This window comes from Bubalus kerabau, chromosome 16, assembly GCF_029407905.1.
Source record: "Bubalus kerabau isolate K-KA32 ecotype Philippines breed swamp buffalo chromosome 16, PCC_UOA_SB_1v2, whole genome shotgun sequence".
Lineage (NCBI taxonomy): Eukaryota > Metazoa > Chordata > Mammalia > Artiodactyla > Bovidae > Bubalus > Bubalus kerabau.
The window spans coordinates 43446026-43463348 of record NC_073639.1 but is presented as its reverse complement, the minus strand read 5'-3'; the positions used below and the strand labels follow the sequence as shown (position 1 = coordinate 43463348).

General features: G+C 38.6%; 1 pseudogene; it reads left to right on the top strand.

Moving 5' to 3' along the window:
- Nucleotides 1-1954: 1954 nt before the first annotated feature.
- On the top strand, nucleotides 1955-2948 carry LOC129630126 (guanine nucleotide-binding protein subunit beta-5-like; annotated as a pseudogene).
- The last annotated feature ends 14375 nt before the right edge of the window (nucleotides 2949-17323 follow it).

Sequence of the window (17323 nt, the reverse complement as noted above, 5' to 3'; positions counted from 1 at the left end):
TGTAGATAGTTCTAAAAACTTTGTCATATTTGTGTTGGCATCTATTGACTTCTTTTTTTCATCCAGTTTTATATCTTCCTGTTTCTTGGTATAAGCAGTGAGTTTTGATTGATACCTGGACATTTTTGTATGATATTGTGAGACCATAGCTTATTTAAACCTATTTTAGATGGATTTATGTTGACATCACCTTAGCTGGAGAAGATTTGCCTTGCCACTGACAGTTGGAAATAGAAGTACAAGTTTCTTAAAACAGTGTGCTCTGTTGATACATGGTTGGAGAGTCCTCATTATTGCTTGGCAGGGTTAGGAGTTTGGGAGTTGCAGTTCTCCATGTGGTCTCCACTAACACTGCAGGGTAGGCTTGTCACTAGCCAGGAGAGATGAAAGGCTTGTCTCACTACTTGCTCATCTCTGAAACCATCCTGGCAGGGAGGGGATTGGGGCAACTTTTATAGTCTTATAAAGATGAAGGTATAGGCTCCTCACTTGGTTTTTGCTAGCATGATTGAGGTAGAGCCACACTTTTTTCCCCCCTCCTTTGGTGTTTGAATGAATGAAGTTGAGAAGGTATATATATATATATTTTTTTTTTTTTTAAGTCTTTTCTTTTGCTAGGCTGCCTCTTTCCTGCTTCCCTTGGCTGTTATTGTTCAGTCTCTAAGTCATGTCAAACTCTTTGTGACTCCATGGACTGCAGCACACCAGGCTTCCCTATCCTTCACTATCTCCTGGAGTTTGCTCAGATTCATGTGCATTGAGCCAGACTAGAGAGAGAGGCTCTTGTTGGAGTTTCTTCTTACATGTGCCTATTGGTAGTTCCAGTTTGCCAATTTCTTTGGCTACATGTCTGGGATATAAGATACTCCAAGGAACTCACCACTGTGTCATTCTGTGGGTCCTATGGTCCCTAAACAGTCTTTCTTTTTTTAAATTTTATTTTATATTTTTTAAAATTTTATTTTATTTTTAAACTTTACAAAACTGCATTAGTCTTGCCAAACATCAAAGTGAATCCGCCACAGGTATACATGTGTTCCCCATCCTGAACCCTCCTCCCTCCCCATACCATCCCTCTGGGTCGTCCCAGTGCACTAGCCCCAAGCATCCAGTATCGTGCATAGAACCTGGACTGGCAACTCGTTTCATACATATTATACATGTTTCAATGCCATTCTCCCAAATCTTCCCACCCTTTCCCTCTCCCACAGAGTCTATAAGACTGTTCTATACATCAGTGTCTCTTTTGCTGTCTCGTACACAGGGTTATTGTCTTTCTTCTTTCTTCTTCATAAATTGTTCTTATTGGGAAGAATAAGAAGTACATTTACTCTGTCTTCCCAGAAACTGAAGTCTCCTTGTTTTTTTTTCTTTTTGTTTACATTTTACTCACTAGTGCTTTGTCTTTACTATTTTTTTATCTTCTAAATTCATATATTTTTTAGTGATAAACTTCCAAATATAAAATATATTCCTTTAGGATAAAATTATTTGAGGAAGATGAAATAGAGATACAAGTTTAAGAAGAAACATGACATGTTAAATTTCTGAAATCTAAAGAAAAGCTTAAGTTTTTTCAAATAAAGGATGGTTGGTTAAAAAAAGTATTCTTGTATTCATATTCCTTAGACACATGTAAAAAGAGAGATGTAACAGTTTTATTTAATAATGCCATATTTATATTTAACTGGGAATTAACATCCTTCAGAACTATTACAAACATTTCTGATTAAAGCTGATAGCCAATTTAAAAATTGGCAAGAAGTTTTATCATTTTTCAAAAATATTAAGGGACTATGTCAGCAAGAAGATTAAATCCATTGCTCTGGGATATGTGCCTGAGGATGGGGAGGCAGCTGGACCCACTACTACGGTGCTGTAGTCCGCGCCTTTGCCGCCTGCTAACACGAATCCCGCCTCCCTCCAGGTGGGTCCACGCGTGGAGACAGCAGCCTACGGGCTACATGAAAACGACATGCTGGTGTCGTTCAAGGGTGAGGCTGAGAGCCTCAAGGGCAAACTTGAGGAGGAGAGGGCCAAGCTGCCCGACTTGGAGCTGCACCAGGTGGCCGAGCACGTGGAGGCCCCAGAGCAGTTTGTCATGAAGACCAGAAGGACCCTCAAAGGCCATGGGAACAAGGTTCTGTGCATGGACTGGCTCAAGAATAAGAGGAGGATGGTGACCTCCTCGCAGGATGGGAAGGTGGTAGTGTGGGATTCCTTCACCACTAACAAGGAGTGCGGAGTCGCGGTGAACTGCAAGTGAGTGGTGGCGTGTGCATACGCCCCGTCGGGACGTGCCACTGCATACGGCGGTTTGGATAATAAGTGTTCTGTGTATCTACTGACGTTTGACAAAAATGGAAACAAGGCTGCCAAAAAGAAGTCTGTTGCTATGCACACCAACTATCTGTCAGCTTGCGGCTTCACCAACTCTGATGTGCAGATCCTGACAGCCAGCGGCGACGGCACGTGTGCCCTGTGGAACGTGGAGAGCAGGCGGCTGCTGCAGTGCTTTTCATGGGCATGGGACCGACGTACTCTGGACCTGGCCCCCTCAGAGACATGGAACACCTTCTTTGAGGGATGTGACAAGAAATCCGTTGGGTGGGACATGTTCCCTGGACAGTGTGTGCAGGCCTTTCAAACACAAGAATCTGACACCAACAGTGTCTGATACTAATCTGGGTGGAGATGCCTTTGCTTCGGGATCAGATGATACTGTGTGTTGCCTCTGTCGCCTCTGGGCAGCTTCCAGCGTGGACTTCTCCCTCAGTGTATCCTGCTGGATACAACGATTATACCATCAACGTCTGGGATGTCCTCAAGGGGTCCCCAGTCACCTCTTGTTTGAACATGAAAACCATGTTAATACTCTATGAGTTTCCCCTGATGGGGCTGCCATTTGCTCAGGATCATGAGATCATACCCTCAGAGTCTGGGCTTGATCACAGTGCTCATAGGTACCTGGGGAAAGAATTTGAAATCATCACATGTAAATAGATCCTGCTTCTAGAGGATCTGAGAGTTTATTGCAAGTTAGCTTATGGAAGCAGCTCCATGACTGAAAGTTCACCAAGCGTCTCCAACATTACTATTGAAACCGTTACCCTGGAAAGATCCCAAGGTAAGCCTTCAGCACTAGGAGAACACCCTCAAGTGTAGTGTTTATTATTTTGAACTCTTTAAAAAATTTATCTATTTTTAAAATTATTCTAAATTATATGACTCTCAACTCATTTTTGGTGCTGTAGGTCTTGCTGCTTGTTCAGTGGTAAAGAATCTGCAGGACACACAGTCTCAGTTCCTAGGTTGGGAAGATCCCTTGAAGAAGGAAATGGCAACCCATTCCAGTATTGCCTGGGAAATCCCATGGAAAGGGGAGCGTGGCAGGCTACAGTCTATGGAGTTGCAAAAGAGTTGGACTCGGCTTTAGATACTGTGAAATTGCCTTCCAAATGGTTGTGTCTTTTTACAGTCTCATCGGTAGTGCATGCCAGTTCTCAGGGTCTTACAATCTTGTCAGCACTGATGCTATCATATTAAAGAAAAATTTTTTTTTTTACTATAATCAGAGTAAAATGGTGTCTCACTCTGAACTTTGGTTCTAGTTTGGATTTCCCTGATGATTGATGAGGGCTTCCCTGCTGCTGCTGCTGCTGCTGCTGCTGCTAAGTCGTTTCAGTCGTGTCCGACTCTGTGCGACCCCAGAAATGGCAGCCCACCAGGCTCCCCCGTCCCTGGGATTCTCTGGGCAAGAACACTCGAGTGGGGTGCCATTGCCTTCTCTAAGGGGATGCTAGTAGTAAAGAATATGCCTGCTAATTCAGGAGATGCAGGAGATGTTAGTTGGATCCCTAGGTTGGGAAGATACCCTGGAGGAGGAAATGGCAACCCACTCCAGTATTCTTGTCTGGAGAATCCCATGGTCAGAGGAGCCTGGTGGGCTATAGTCCATGGGGTCACAAAGAGTCAGACAGGGCTAAGCAACTGAGCATGCACGATGGTTGATGAAAGTGAGCGCCTTTAAAGTCTTTATTTCCATTTTTATCTTCTTTTCATGTAAGTGGCTAGAGTTGCCGATACTTAAATTTCCCCCCAAATTTTCTACTGGTTTAATTTCAATTTTCACATTGACTTGAAGGCATTCTCTATGTCTTCACTAACCTTTTTTCAATTATTATGGTGTATTTGATTTCTGAAAGCTTTGGGTTATATAGTCACTCTTGTTATAATATTTTGGATAAACATAATTTCGATTTCAATGAAGACTTATATATTAATCTTCTCCTTTGCAGTTTGTTTTATTTTTGTCTGAAAAAAGAAAGTTTTCTTTTTGTTTGAGAAACTTCTTCTTAACCCCCAGGTAACAGAGATATTTCCCGTTTTCTTCTGAAATATTTTGTAACTTTGACATTCATGTTTAAATCTCTAATTCATCTGGCATTGATCTTTGTATGAAAGATTATGTAAGATTCTGATTTCATTTTTCCTCTATAAAATTGTTTGCATACAATTTATTGACTAATTCCCCTCTCATTCACATATTGTCAATGTCACTTCTATTAAGATTTTAGCTTTTATGTATCTGTGGGACTGCTTTTGGGCTTGGTCCATTGGTCTGTCTGAGAGTACCATAGAGTTTAATTACTGATTTTTTTTTTTTTTTTTTTTTGCTGTTGTTAGAAAGAAAAGTCAGGGCAAGAGTTTATGGAAAATTTGAACACACAGGAAATTTGAATGTCTTTACCTGTTTTATTTGGGATTATAAGAAGTATTAAAAAGTTGTATATGTGCTATGTATGTGTCTGTGCAATTAAAAAAATATTTATTTATTTTTAATTGATTGATGATTGGTTTATAATATTGATTTGACTTCTGTCATACATTAACACGAATTAACCATAGGTATACATATGTCCCCTCTCCTCAAACATACTTATATGATAGTGATCTTCCTGTTTAAAGTTGTTTTGCTTATCTCTAGTGCTGGCTATTATAAATTATTACTTTTTAATGACTGGAGTTCTTTTCAGTTAGCTACTATAGAACAGATGGTATAGAACAGGAACCAGACCTAGTCTGGGCTATCAGGAAATCTTCCTGGTTCTCAGTGGAACTCCATAGGATAAAAAATTGTGTATGTGTGTGTGTGTGTGTATCCTTGACCAAGGGATGGTAGGTATAGTGATTTACTCAGGGCTTCTTCTCTGTCTTGCTGCAGTAGTTACAAAGAATGTGTCTATTTCTTCAGCTCTGTTTCCCCTGCAAATTCATTTTCCAACAAGGTAGCAGAAAGGTCTTGTAACTGGTTCCATCCCTTCTGTTGTAGGTGGTCCAAACTAGGGTTGTTGGTTTTAATTTCCTCTCTTTACCTGAGCTTTTCAGTGGTGAACAGCTTGTCTCCTTTTTCCTTTTTTCCATTACCTTGGTCCAAGGTGCATTCCACTCAGTAGCCCTTTTTCCTTTATTTTGAATTTGAATATCAAGGGTTTTTGTTGTTATAAAATGAAATTTCCATTTTACTTCCTTTCTCTCCTTGCTTTTGGTTGATTTCAGAAAGAAGATGGCAGCTCAGAGGTTTTTACACATCTAGCCTGAAATGTTAGCTTGATGTTTGAACTCACTGACATAATTTATGTATCAGGCTTTATCTTTGATTGAGATATCAAACTCTAGAGACTATTTGCCTAGGGGGAAAAAAAAACTTAATATTACCTACACTGTAGAAAAGTTGTAATAGATCATAATGCAATCAAAAGTTTAAGATAAAGTATTTTTGCAAATTTCAATTGCATTTTACAAAGTGCCTTTGCAAAAAGGTTTACTGGCATAATATATATTTGAAATTCATGAATAAGTCCTAACACATTTATTGAAATATGCATCAGAGGAAAATCTAATATAATTTTTTCTCATTTCCTATTTTTGGCAGCACAATATTGGCAGGAAGTATTTATTTAAGCATATACCACATATCTAGTACTTAGTATAAAGTAAGTCAGGAACTGACTTTTTAGCACTGCAGAAGAAAATTACTAACTGGCTAAAACATATTGAGAGTCTCGAAAGACCTACTAGAGATTATCTTTTAATTTTTTGAAACATTTTACTTGAAAATAACCAGGAATATGTATCAAACAGTGGATGCAGGTTTATAAACTCCTCATTTAATATGCTACTTATTTTAAGGTGATAAAATTCCATAGAAGAGGAAAATTTGAGGTGAATTCTGTCTCAGCAAGGTTTCTTTATTTTTGGGGGTCCTAGATTTTAAAATACTCCTTAATCTCATGATCAGCTCTTTATGATTGGCTTCTTTCCTTATTGTCCTGTATCTTGGTTCAGTTAACTCCAGCTCTCTCTTTAGTTTTTTAATGCTTTTTCTTTTTTTTTTCTTCTAATTTTGTCCAACCTTTTACTTCTTTGGGGGTTGCAGGGTTAATCTCAAATGTCTTGCTTACTGATACTGGATATGATAGCCTTGCTATATTTTATAAGACCTAGAATTTTAATGGCTGTCCTAATGACACCAATGCCCTAATAGTTGTCCTAATGATACTAGAAGGTTGAGATTCCAATCATATGCTATAAAAAACTGCATGGAGCCTATAATCTTTTGCAGTGGCTAAAAAGCATTCAGAAGTATTTTTAAAGGTACATTATGAAGAAATCTTAAGATTCAAGCTCTGTTTTATTTATGAATAAAGTTTTATATTTTATGAATATTCTATGGTTGGGTAATGTAATTTTTTTCTTTTTTAAGCTATAATTAATGAATGATTACTTTTTGCTCAAAGAGCTATCAATAAATCAATGGTATTCATTGCTATTGGTGGTGTCATAGTAGAAAAGATACTGTATTTTTGTATAATATATCTGGCTATAACATTTGCCCTTTATGAATATTCAACTGAATCTTCTAGTTAAGTTGTGTTAATTATTGTCCTCAGAGACCTATTGAATTCAGTGGTACCGTGTAATGAGATCTTAAAGTATTCCTAGTGATGAGATCTCCTGAAAAATTCCTGAACTAATCTTATTTCCAGCCAGTAATAATTTCTACCAAAAGAAGTCATTTAGTTTAGAACACTATAAAGCAAAATCTCTAAGAGTTATAAAGGTTTAGCATAAAGGATACTATTTATCTTTGATTTAACAAATATTTAATTGTTATGAAAATGTTAGGTACTGGAGATTTTCAGTAAATAAAACAAATCTTGCCTCAACTTTTATATATATATATATATTCATTTGGCTTAGAGTCTATTATAATTTCACTAGTCTCTAGTAAAAATTTATCAATTTTTGTCAAGTCTAATTAACTCAAGATTCAGGATTTATCATAAAACTCTAATATATTCCTCCTTGGACTTAAATAGTATCCAAGAGCCTAATATCTTTATGAGAATTAATTAGCTTTATTACTTAAGAATGGGACTGCTTAACTTGGTATGAAGTTCCAGGTTTCAGGTTCTGTAATTCATGATATTGTAATAGTTAGATTCTTGCTTTTTATTATCTTGTTAAGGCTGTTCTTATCTTTGTGTAGCTACAAGGGAATGAGTCTTTGTCAGTTCTTGTGGACCTAGGGAGTATAGGAGGCAAGAAGCAGATGTATTTTAAGAGACAGAATGAAGCAATGGAAATAGCAAAAGTGTGATATCAGGCAAGGACTGAAATTCTTGCAGTGCCACTTATTGAATGAATTTCAACAAATCATTTAATCTCTTGAGCCTCAATTTATTTGTCTATAAATTAAGAATTATAATGCTACCTTGGTGGGTTTGAGAATACCAAACAATATAATGTATATGAGTATATTGCTCATAGTAACAGTTATAAATATCATAACCGCCACCACCTCCTTCTCTCTGCCTTCCAGCCCCAAGGTGGTACCAAATCACAAGTTTCAAACCAAACATTGAGAAACGTTGTTTTCTCCTTCCTCTCATTCTGAAACCTCTTTTCTGGGCTTTACATTAAGGTACCTGATGAAAATGTTTGTTGCACTCTCTGCCAAGAAGATCATTAAAGTTATCTAGTTGGAAATTAAATGATAAACTTGCTTCACTCTGGAATATGAAACTTGTGGATAGGAGGTCAAATACCTCTTGTTAGGAAAAGAATAATAATAGCTCTTGGCTGTTTAGGTTGAAATAATATGTTTTCTCTGATAATTAATCTGATAATAAAAAGCTGTGGCTAGTTCTTATAAGAGTCAGATAAATTTTGCAGACTAAGAAAAGCTCTGTTTGGTGTTAACAGTTCAAGGTTGAATAACTTTATGCGGATGTAGCAAGAGCTAATTCATCAGAATTCAACTAAACAAATTGGCAGTCTGTGAATTTGAGATGAATTTGATGTAGCTGGTGATTTTACATTTAAATATATAATAAGGTGGAAAAGAAATTGCTACTATATCTTATTTTGCTTTGGAAAAACTGAGTTTGAACAAGCTGGTCTCAATTTGAATCTTGAATTTCATGCTGGTTTATCTAATTTCAAGAAAAATTACTGACCCAAGTTCATTGGAGGAAATTATTTTCCACACCATGAGCTCTTTTTCAGACTATTGTTCAAATGAACTACAACAAGGTAAATGTTTTTCAAGAGAACAGAATAGACCACTGGAGAGAAAATTAGTAATTTTTCTATTGTCTATAAGTGAAAATATATCTTTTAATTATGAATTTAACTTTAAGAATAACTTGATCACATTTATAAATAATAGTCCAACAAAAGAGTTCAATATAGTTTCAAAGAGTTGAATGATGAACATTAAAAAGCCATTTTTGACAAATGTTTGGCATAGGCATTCGCATGAAATTCTTGTTATTTTTTTGGCTTTTGGTCTGATCCTGCTGGTAATCTTTGTCATGACTAAGCAAGCTACTTGAATAATCTTTCTATTACATGCTCTCATGTTTAAAATCAGCTTATGCCTTATAATTAAAGGAGTTTTACATCTGATAGCTATGGGTTTGAATTTATTTAAGTCCATTATTTACTAGTTCTGTCATTTTAAATTTATTTTTAAGAGTTAACCACTTTTATTTCAGGTACTTTTATGTAGCAGAGTAATATGTTTAACTATTTTACATAGATATAAATGCAAACATATGAAAAACATTGACATATATATGGTAATTCTATACACGTAGTTTTTGTTTTTTGTATTCTGCTTTTTTTGTATAACAACATTTGTAAACATGGTTTTCACTAGATATTTTTGTATTATATCATTTTTAATTGTTAAATTATGTTTTAACACTGTATGGACATACCATAATTTACTAGATTGATTCCTTGTTTTTGGACATATAGGTAATTTCGTACTTTTTTTTCCCCTCAGCTTTATTGAGATATAATTGACATATCAATATAAAATTAGTAAGTTTAAGGTATACATTAGTTGTTTTGATATGTGTATATTGCAAAACAATTACTACAGTAAGGTTAGTTAATCCATTGCCTCACGTAAATATAATTTTTTGTTGGTAGTGATAAAAACTTTAAATCTTTTCTCTTAGTTTTTCAAATATACAATAACATATTGTTAATGTGGTTACCATGCTCTATATTACTTATTCATCCCCAGAACTTACTCATCTTATAATTGGAAATTTATACCTTTTAACTCCCTTCTCCTATTTCCCACACCCCCACATCTGGCAACCACCAATTTGTTCTCTAGTTTTTAGATTACACATGTGAGATCATATAGTATTTCTATTTCACCATCTGACTTCTTCCACTTAGCATAATGCCTTTACTTCATTTAAGTCTTTGCAAATGACAGGATTTCCTTCCTTTTTAAAAGGTTGAATAGTATTCAATTGTATGTATGTACCACAAATTTGTCATTTCATCCATCAATGAACTCTTAGGTTCATTCTAGTCTTGGCTTTTGTAAAACATTGTCAGCTCTAGGTGAGTGATCACACCATTGTGATTATCTGGGTTGTGAAGAACTTTTTTGTACAGTTCTTCTGTGTACTCTTGCCACTTCTTTTTAGTATCTTCTACTTCTGTTAGGTCCATATCATTTGTGTCCTTTATCGAGCCCATCTTTGCATGAAATATTCCCTTGGTATCTCTAATTTTCTTGAAGAGAACTCTAGTCTTTCCCATTCTGTTGTTTTCTTCTATTTCTTTGCATTGATTGCTGAGGAAGGCCTTCTTATCTCTCCTTGCTATTCTTTGGAACTCTGCATTCAAATCGGTATGTCTTTCCTTTTCTCCTTTGCTTTTCACTTCTCTTCTTTTCACAGCTATTTGTAAGGCTTCCTCAGACAGCCATTTTGGTTTTTGGGATTTCTTTTTCTTGGGGATGGTCTGGATCCCTGTCTCCTGTACAATGTCACAAACCTCTGTCCATAGTTCATCAGACACTCTGTCTATTAGATCTAGGCCCTTAAATCTATTTCTCACTTCTACTGTATAATCATAAGGGATTTGATTTAGGTCATACTTGAATGGTCTAGTTGTTTTCCCTACTTTCTTCAATTTAAGTCTGAATTTGGCAATGAGGAGTTCATGATCTGAGCCACAGTCAGCTCCCGGCCTTGTTCTTCTGTGCAAGAATACACAGAACTGTACAAAAAAGATCTTCATGACCCAGATAATCACAATGGTGTGATCACTCACCTAGAGCCAGACATCCTGGAATGTGAAGTCAAATGGACCTTAGGAAGAATCACTACAAACAAAGCTAGTGGAGGTGATGGAATTCCAGTCGAGCTATTTCAAATTCTAAAAGATGATGCTGTGAAAGTGCTGCACTCAATATGTCAGCAAATTTGGAAAATTCAGCACTGGCCACAAACTGTAAAAGGTCAGTTTTCATTCCAATCCCAAAGAAAGGCAATGCCAAAAAGTGCTCAAACTACTGCACAATTGCACTCATCTCACACGCTAGTAAAGTAAGGCTCATAATTCTCCAAGCCAGGCTTCAGCAATACATTAACCATGAACTTCCAGATGTTCAAGCTGGTTTTAGAAAAGACAGAGGAACCAGAGATCAAATTGCCAACATCCGTTGGATCATCGAAAAAGCAAGAGAGTTCCGGATAAACATCTATTTCTGCTTTATTGACTATGTCAAAGCCTTTGACTGTGTGTATCACAATAAACTGTGGAAAATTCTTAAATAGATCGGAATATCAGGCCACCTGACCTGCCTCTTGAGAAACCTATATGCAGGTCAGGAAGCAACAGTTAGAGCTGGACATGGAACAACAGACTGGTTCCAAAAAGGAAAAGGAGTACGTCAAGGCTGTATATTGTCACCCCGCTTATTTAACTTCTATGCAGAGTACATCATGAGAAACGCTGGGCTGGATGAAGCACAAGCTGGAATCAAGATTGCCAGGAGAAATATCAATAACCTCAGATATGCAGATGACACCACCCTTATGGCAGAAAGTGAAGAGGAGCTAAAGAGCCTCTTGATTAAAGTGAAAGAGGAGAGTGACAAAGTTGGCTTAAAGCTCAACATTCAGAAAACTAAGATTATGGCATCCGGTCCTATCCCTTCATGGCAAATAGATGGGTAAACAGTGGAAACAGTGGCTGACTTTATTTTTGGGGGGCTCCAAAATCATTGCAGATGGTGACTGTAGCCATGAAATTAAAAGACACTTACTCCTTGGACTGCAAGGAGATCCAATCAGTCCATTCTGAAGGAGATCGGTCCTGGGTGTTCTTTGGAAGGAATGATGCTAAAGCTGAAACTCCAGTACTTTGGCCACCTCATGTGAAGAGTTGACTCATTGGAAAAGACTCTGATGCTGGGTGGGATTGGGGGCAGGAGGAAAAGGGGACGACAGATGATGAGATAGCTGGAAGGCATCACTGACTCGATGGACGTGAGTTTGAGTGAACTCCGGGAGATGGTGATGGACAGGGAGGCCTGGCATGCTGCAATTCATGGGGTCGCAAAGAGTCTGACACTACTGAGCAACTTAACAGAACTGAACTTCTTGGAAGGAAACTTTCGACCAACTTGCTGCTGCTGCTAAGTCGATTCAGTCGTGTCTGACTCTGTGCGACTCCATAGACGGCAGCCCACCAGACTCCTCCATCCCTGGGACTCTCCAGGCAAGAACACTGGAGTGGGGTGCCATTTCCTTCTCCAACGCATGAAGGTGATAAGTGAAAGTGAAGTCGCTCAGTCGTGTCCGACTCTCCGAGACCCCATGAACTGCAACCTACCAGGCTCCTCCCGTCCATGGGATTTTCCAGGCAAGAGTACTTAGACAGTATATTAAAAAGCAGAGATATTACTTTGCCAACAAAGGTCCATCTAGTCAATGCTATGGTTTTTCCAATAGTCATGTATGGATGTGAGAGTTGCACTATAAAGAAAGCTGAGCACCAAAGAATTGATGTTTTTGAACTGTGATGTTGGTGAAGACTCTTGAAACTATCTTGGACTGCAAGGAGATCCAACCAGTCCATCCTAAAGATCAGTCCTGGGTGTTCCTTAGAAGGACTGATGCTGAATCTGAAAGTCCAATACTTTGGCCACCTGATACAAAGAACTGACTCATTTGAAAAGACCCTGATGCTGGGAAAGATTGAAGGCAGGAGGAGAAGGGGACAACAGAGGATGAGATGGTTTGGTGACATGACTGACTCAATGGATATGAGCTTTAATAAACTCTGGGAGTTGGTGATGGACAGGGAGGCCTGGCGTGCTGCAGTCCATGGGGTTGCAGAGAGTCGAACTCGACTGAGTGACTAAACTGAACTGATTGTAATCATGCTGCAATGAACACAGGAGTACAATATCTTTTTGATATAGTGATTTTGTTTCCTTTGGATTTATACCAAGGAATATATATGATTGTTAGATCATATGTAGTTCTATTTTTAATTCTTTTGAGGAATGTATATACTGTTTTCCATAGTGTCTGCACAAGTTTACATTTTCATCATCAGTACATAAAAGTTCTGCTTTCTCCACATCCTAGCAAACACTTGTCATTTGTTGTCTTTTTGATAATAGTCATTCCAAAATGTGTGAAGTGATACCTTCTGGTTTTGATTTGCATTTCCCTGAGAATAGTGATGTTAAACACCTCTTTATCTACCTGTGGGTCACTTGTATGTCCTCTTTAGAAAAATATCTGTTCATCAAAAGCCTCAATAATATTAAAAGATTGAAAAATCACTGGGATGACTGCAGAGGAGAAAGCATTTAAATAAGAAATTAGTATCAAAAATACTTTAAAAATCCATGTATTTGGAAATTAAATGTCCACTTTTAAATGATGAGTGGGTGTATCCAAGAAACTATAGCAAGGAAAATTAGAAAATATTTGTAACAGAATAAAAATGAAAAGAGTATTTATCAGAAATTTTTGCAGACAGCTGAAGCTGCTCAGTGTAATTAAATACAATGTGTAATCTTGAATAAGGTCTGAAAACAAATACCAGTCACTGCATGAAAGTCTGTGAAATTCTGACTAAGTCTGTAAAATTCTGACAAAGTCTGTACTTTAGTTAATAATACTGTATCACATGTTAATTTCCTGTTTGTTTTATTTTTGTTGTTGTTGTTACAACATACTATTTTTTTTATATTCTCAGAATTGGATTTGAAGTTTCAAGCTTCAATGGCTAAGTCAAAGATCTCTCTTGATAATGTCACATTACACTGTAAAATATGTGGGTTATTTTCAAATATTTTGATACTGATTTCTGACATAATTCCACAGTGTGGATTCCAGCACATGGACTTCTTCTCAGGAAGGTCTGCCTGGTTCCAAGCACTGCTGAGAGTGTAATCCACAAACAGCAAAGACCAACACTGATCTCCAATAAGGCATCACCACCTGGGTGATCAGTCAGCTACCTGGTAGCAGACTGATTAATCCAGACTCCTTCTACAGTGGAAGGGCCAGTGTTTTGCTCTTACTGGAATGGACACTCTGAATATAGATTTGCAAACCCTGAACTCAGTGCTTCTACCAAATTGCCATCTGTGGACTTATAGAATGTCTTATCTACCATCATGGCATTCCACACAGCACTACTTCCAATCATGAAACTCACTTCCCAGCAAATGAAGCACAGCAGTGGGCCCATGCTCATGGAACCCACTGGTTTTACCATGTTTCCTTCAATCCTGAAGCAGCTGCCTTGATAGCATAGTGGAGTGGGCTCTTGAAGACTTGGTTACAGTGCCAGCTAGATGGCAAAACCTTTTAAGTCTGGGCAAGGTTTCCCAGAAGGCTGTGTATGTTCTGAACCAGCATCCAATATATGGTGTTCTTTCTTTTGTAGCCAAGATTATTGGGGTCCAAGAATCTAGGAGTGGCATCACTCACTATTACCCATAGTCACCACTAGCAAAATTTCTGTCCCCTCAGCTTTATATTCTGCTGAATGCTCTCCTAGACTTCTTAGTTTCAGAGGGAGGAATGTTTCCAGCAGGAGACACCATAATGATTCTAATGAAGAAGAAGTTAGGACTACATGGCCACTTTGGACTCCTCATTCCTCTTAATCAACAAGTAACGAAGGTAATGAGTGTGCTGGTTGGGGTGATTGCCCTTGACTAGCAAGGGGAAATTGGAATACTGCTACACAATGAGAGTAAGGAAGAATACAGCAGATCCCTTAGGGCATTTCTTAGTGTTACCATGCTGTGATTAAGGTCAATAGAAAACTACAACAACTCAAGTCAGGCAGCACTACTAATGGCTCTGACCCTTCAGGAAGGAAGGTTTAGGTCACCTCACCAGTTATAGAACTATGACTGCCTGAGATGCTTCCTGAAGTCTGAGGGAACATAAATTGAGTGATGGAAGAATGTAGTTCCACTATGTATACTTTTCTACACACACACACACACACACCACACACAAATATATTTGCAACACTTTTGTTTTCTTTCCTCTTTTATACCCTTATCATGTAACATACATTGATTTTATATTGTCATGTTAAACATTTTAAATTTTACCTCATAGTATTTTACCACCTCTTCTGGGAAAAGAGTTCATGTGATTTTTAGTTGTATGCACTCTGTTGTATCATGTTTGGTAGAATTATGACCTTGGTATTATTTTTATTTGGAAATAAGGATATGTGGATGTGAGAGTTGGACTGTGAAGAAAGCTGAGCACTGAAGAATTGATGCTTTTGAACTGTGGTGTTGGAGAAGACTCTTGAGAGTCCCTTGGGCTGCAAGGAGAGCCAACCAGTCCATTCTGAAGGAGATCAGCCCTGGGATTTCTTTGGAAGGAATGATGCTAAAGCTGACACTCCAGTACTTTGGCCACCTCATGCGAAGAGTTGACTCATTGGAAAAGACACTGATGCTGGGAGGGATTGAGGGCAGGAGGAGAAGGGGATGACAGAGGATGAGATGGCTGGATGGCATCAATGACTTGATGGACGTGAGTCTGAGTGAACTCCGGGAGTTGGTGATGGACAGGGAGGCCTGGTGTGCTGTGATTCATGGGGTCGCAAAGAGTCGGACACGACTGAGCGACAGAAATGAACTGAACTGAACTGAAGGATATCTGTATGAATGTCAAGTTGACAAAGGGTGGATTTGTGATGACTAATTTTGTATGTCAACTTGACTGGGTCATGAAGAGCCTGGATAGATAGTTAAACATTTTTGAGTGTATTTGTGAGGTTGTTTCTGCATGAGCTTAATACTCGAAACTGTATATCTATTATGGGTGGGCCTCATTCTGTTAGGGGAAGCACACTGATTGAAACCGCCCACCCTGGCCAGGCACCATAGTAACTATTTGCGTGAGTTGTTTTATGACAGGAGATCCTGATAAGGAATACGGAACTAATAAGCCACCACCAACCAGAAGAGTTCGGGAAAGGTCAAAAGGAGACACTGCGTGTCCGTCCACTTCCTAGAATTCCCTCTCGCCAGCATCCATCTTGGCTGAGCGATGCGTGTGCCACCAGGAAAGACTCTGAATTAGAGCGATTGGACAAAGACCACCCGGAAACTAATCCATCACCATAAAACCTGACATTGTGAGCCACGCGGCAGAGCAGTTCTCCTGGGTTCTCTTACCCTACTGCTCTCCACCCAGGTGCCCTTTCCCAATAAAATCTCTTGCTTTGTCAGCACATGTGTCTCCTAGGACAATTCATTTCTGAGTGTTAGACAAGAGCCCAGTTTTAGGCCCTGGAAGGGGTCCGCCTTCCTGCAACAATTCAATCCACTGAGGGCTTAAATAGAACAAAAAGGCCAAGTAAGAAAGAATTCACTTGCTGGTGTTGGAGAAGACTCTTGAGAGTCCCTTGGACTGCAAGGAGATCCAACCAGTCCATTGTGAAGGAGATCAGCCCTGGGATTTCTTTGGAAGGAATGATGCTAAAGCTGAAACTCCAGTACTTTGGCCACCTCATGCGAAGAGTTGACCCATTGGAAGAGACTCTGAAGCTGGGAGGGATTGGGGGCAAGAGAAGAAGGGGATGACAGAGGATGAGACGGCTGGATGGCATCACTGACTCGATGGACATAAGTCTGAGTGAACTTCGGGAGTTGGTGATGGACAGGGAGGCCTGGTGTGCTGCGATTCATGGGGTCGCAAAGAGTCAGACACGACTGAGCGACTGATCTGATCTGTCCTGTCTGACAGGTTGAGTGGGAGCACAGGTTTTCTCTTGACCTTGGAAAGTGAAAGTGAAAGTCACTCAGTAATGTCTGACTCTTTGTGACCCTATGGGCTATACAGTCCATGGAATTCTCTAGGCCAGAATACTGGAGTGCATAGCTGTTCCCTTCTCCAGGGGATCTTCCCAACCCAGGGATCAAACCCTGGTCTCCTGCATTGCAAGCAGATTCTTTACCAGCTGAGCCACCAGGGAAGCCCCTTGCTCTTAGACTGGGACTTATATAATGGGTTCTCCTGGTTCTCAGGCCTTTGCATTCAGACCAGAACTTACAGCACTAGCTCTTGGTTTGGACTTGGACTGAAACTGCATCATTGGTTTTCTTGTTTCTCAGAACTTCAGCTTATATCTGGAACTCTGACTCTCATGGATTTCAACTTTGCTGATTGCAGATAGTGGGACTTCTCAGTTTCTATAATCATGTGAGCCAATTCCTTATAATAAATCTCTTTATATATATATATATATATATATATATACACACACATACACACGTAAAGTTACATGTTATTAATATTTAACAATTATATTATTATAGTGACAACATATGTAATTATGTAATAATTATACATTATATATAATATTAAAAGGTTTATATCCCATATGCTATGCTATGCTAAGTCACTTCAGTAGTGTCCAACTCTGTGTGACCCCATAGACG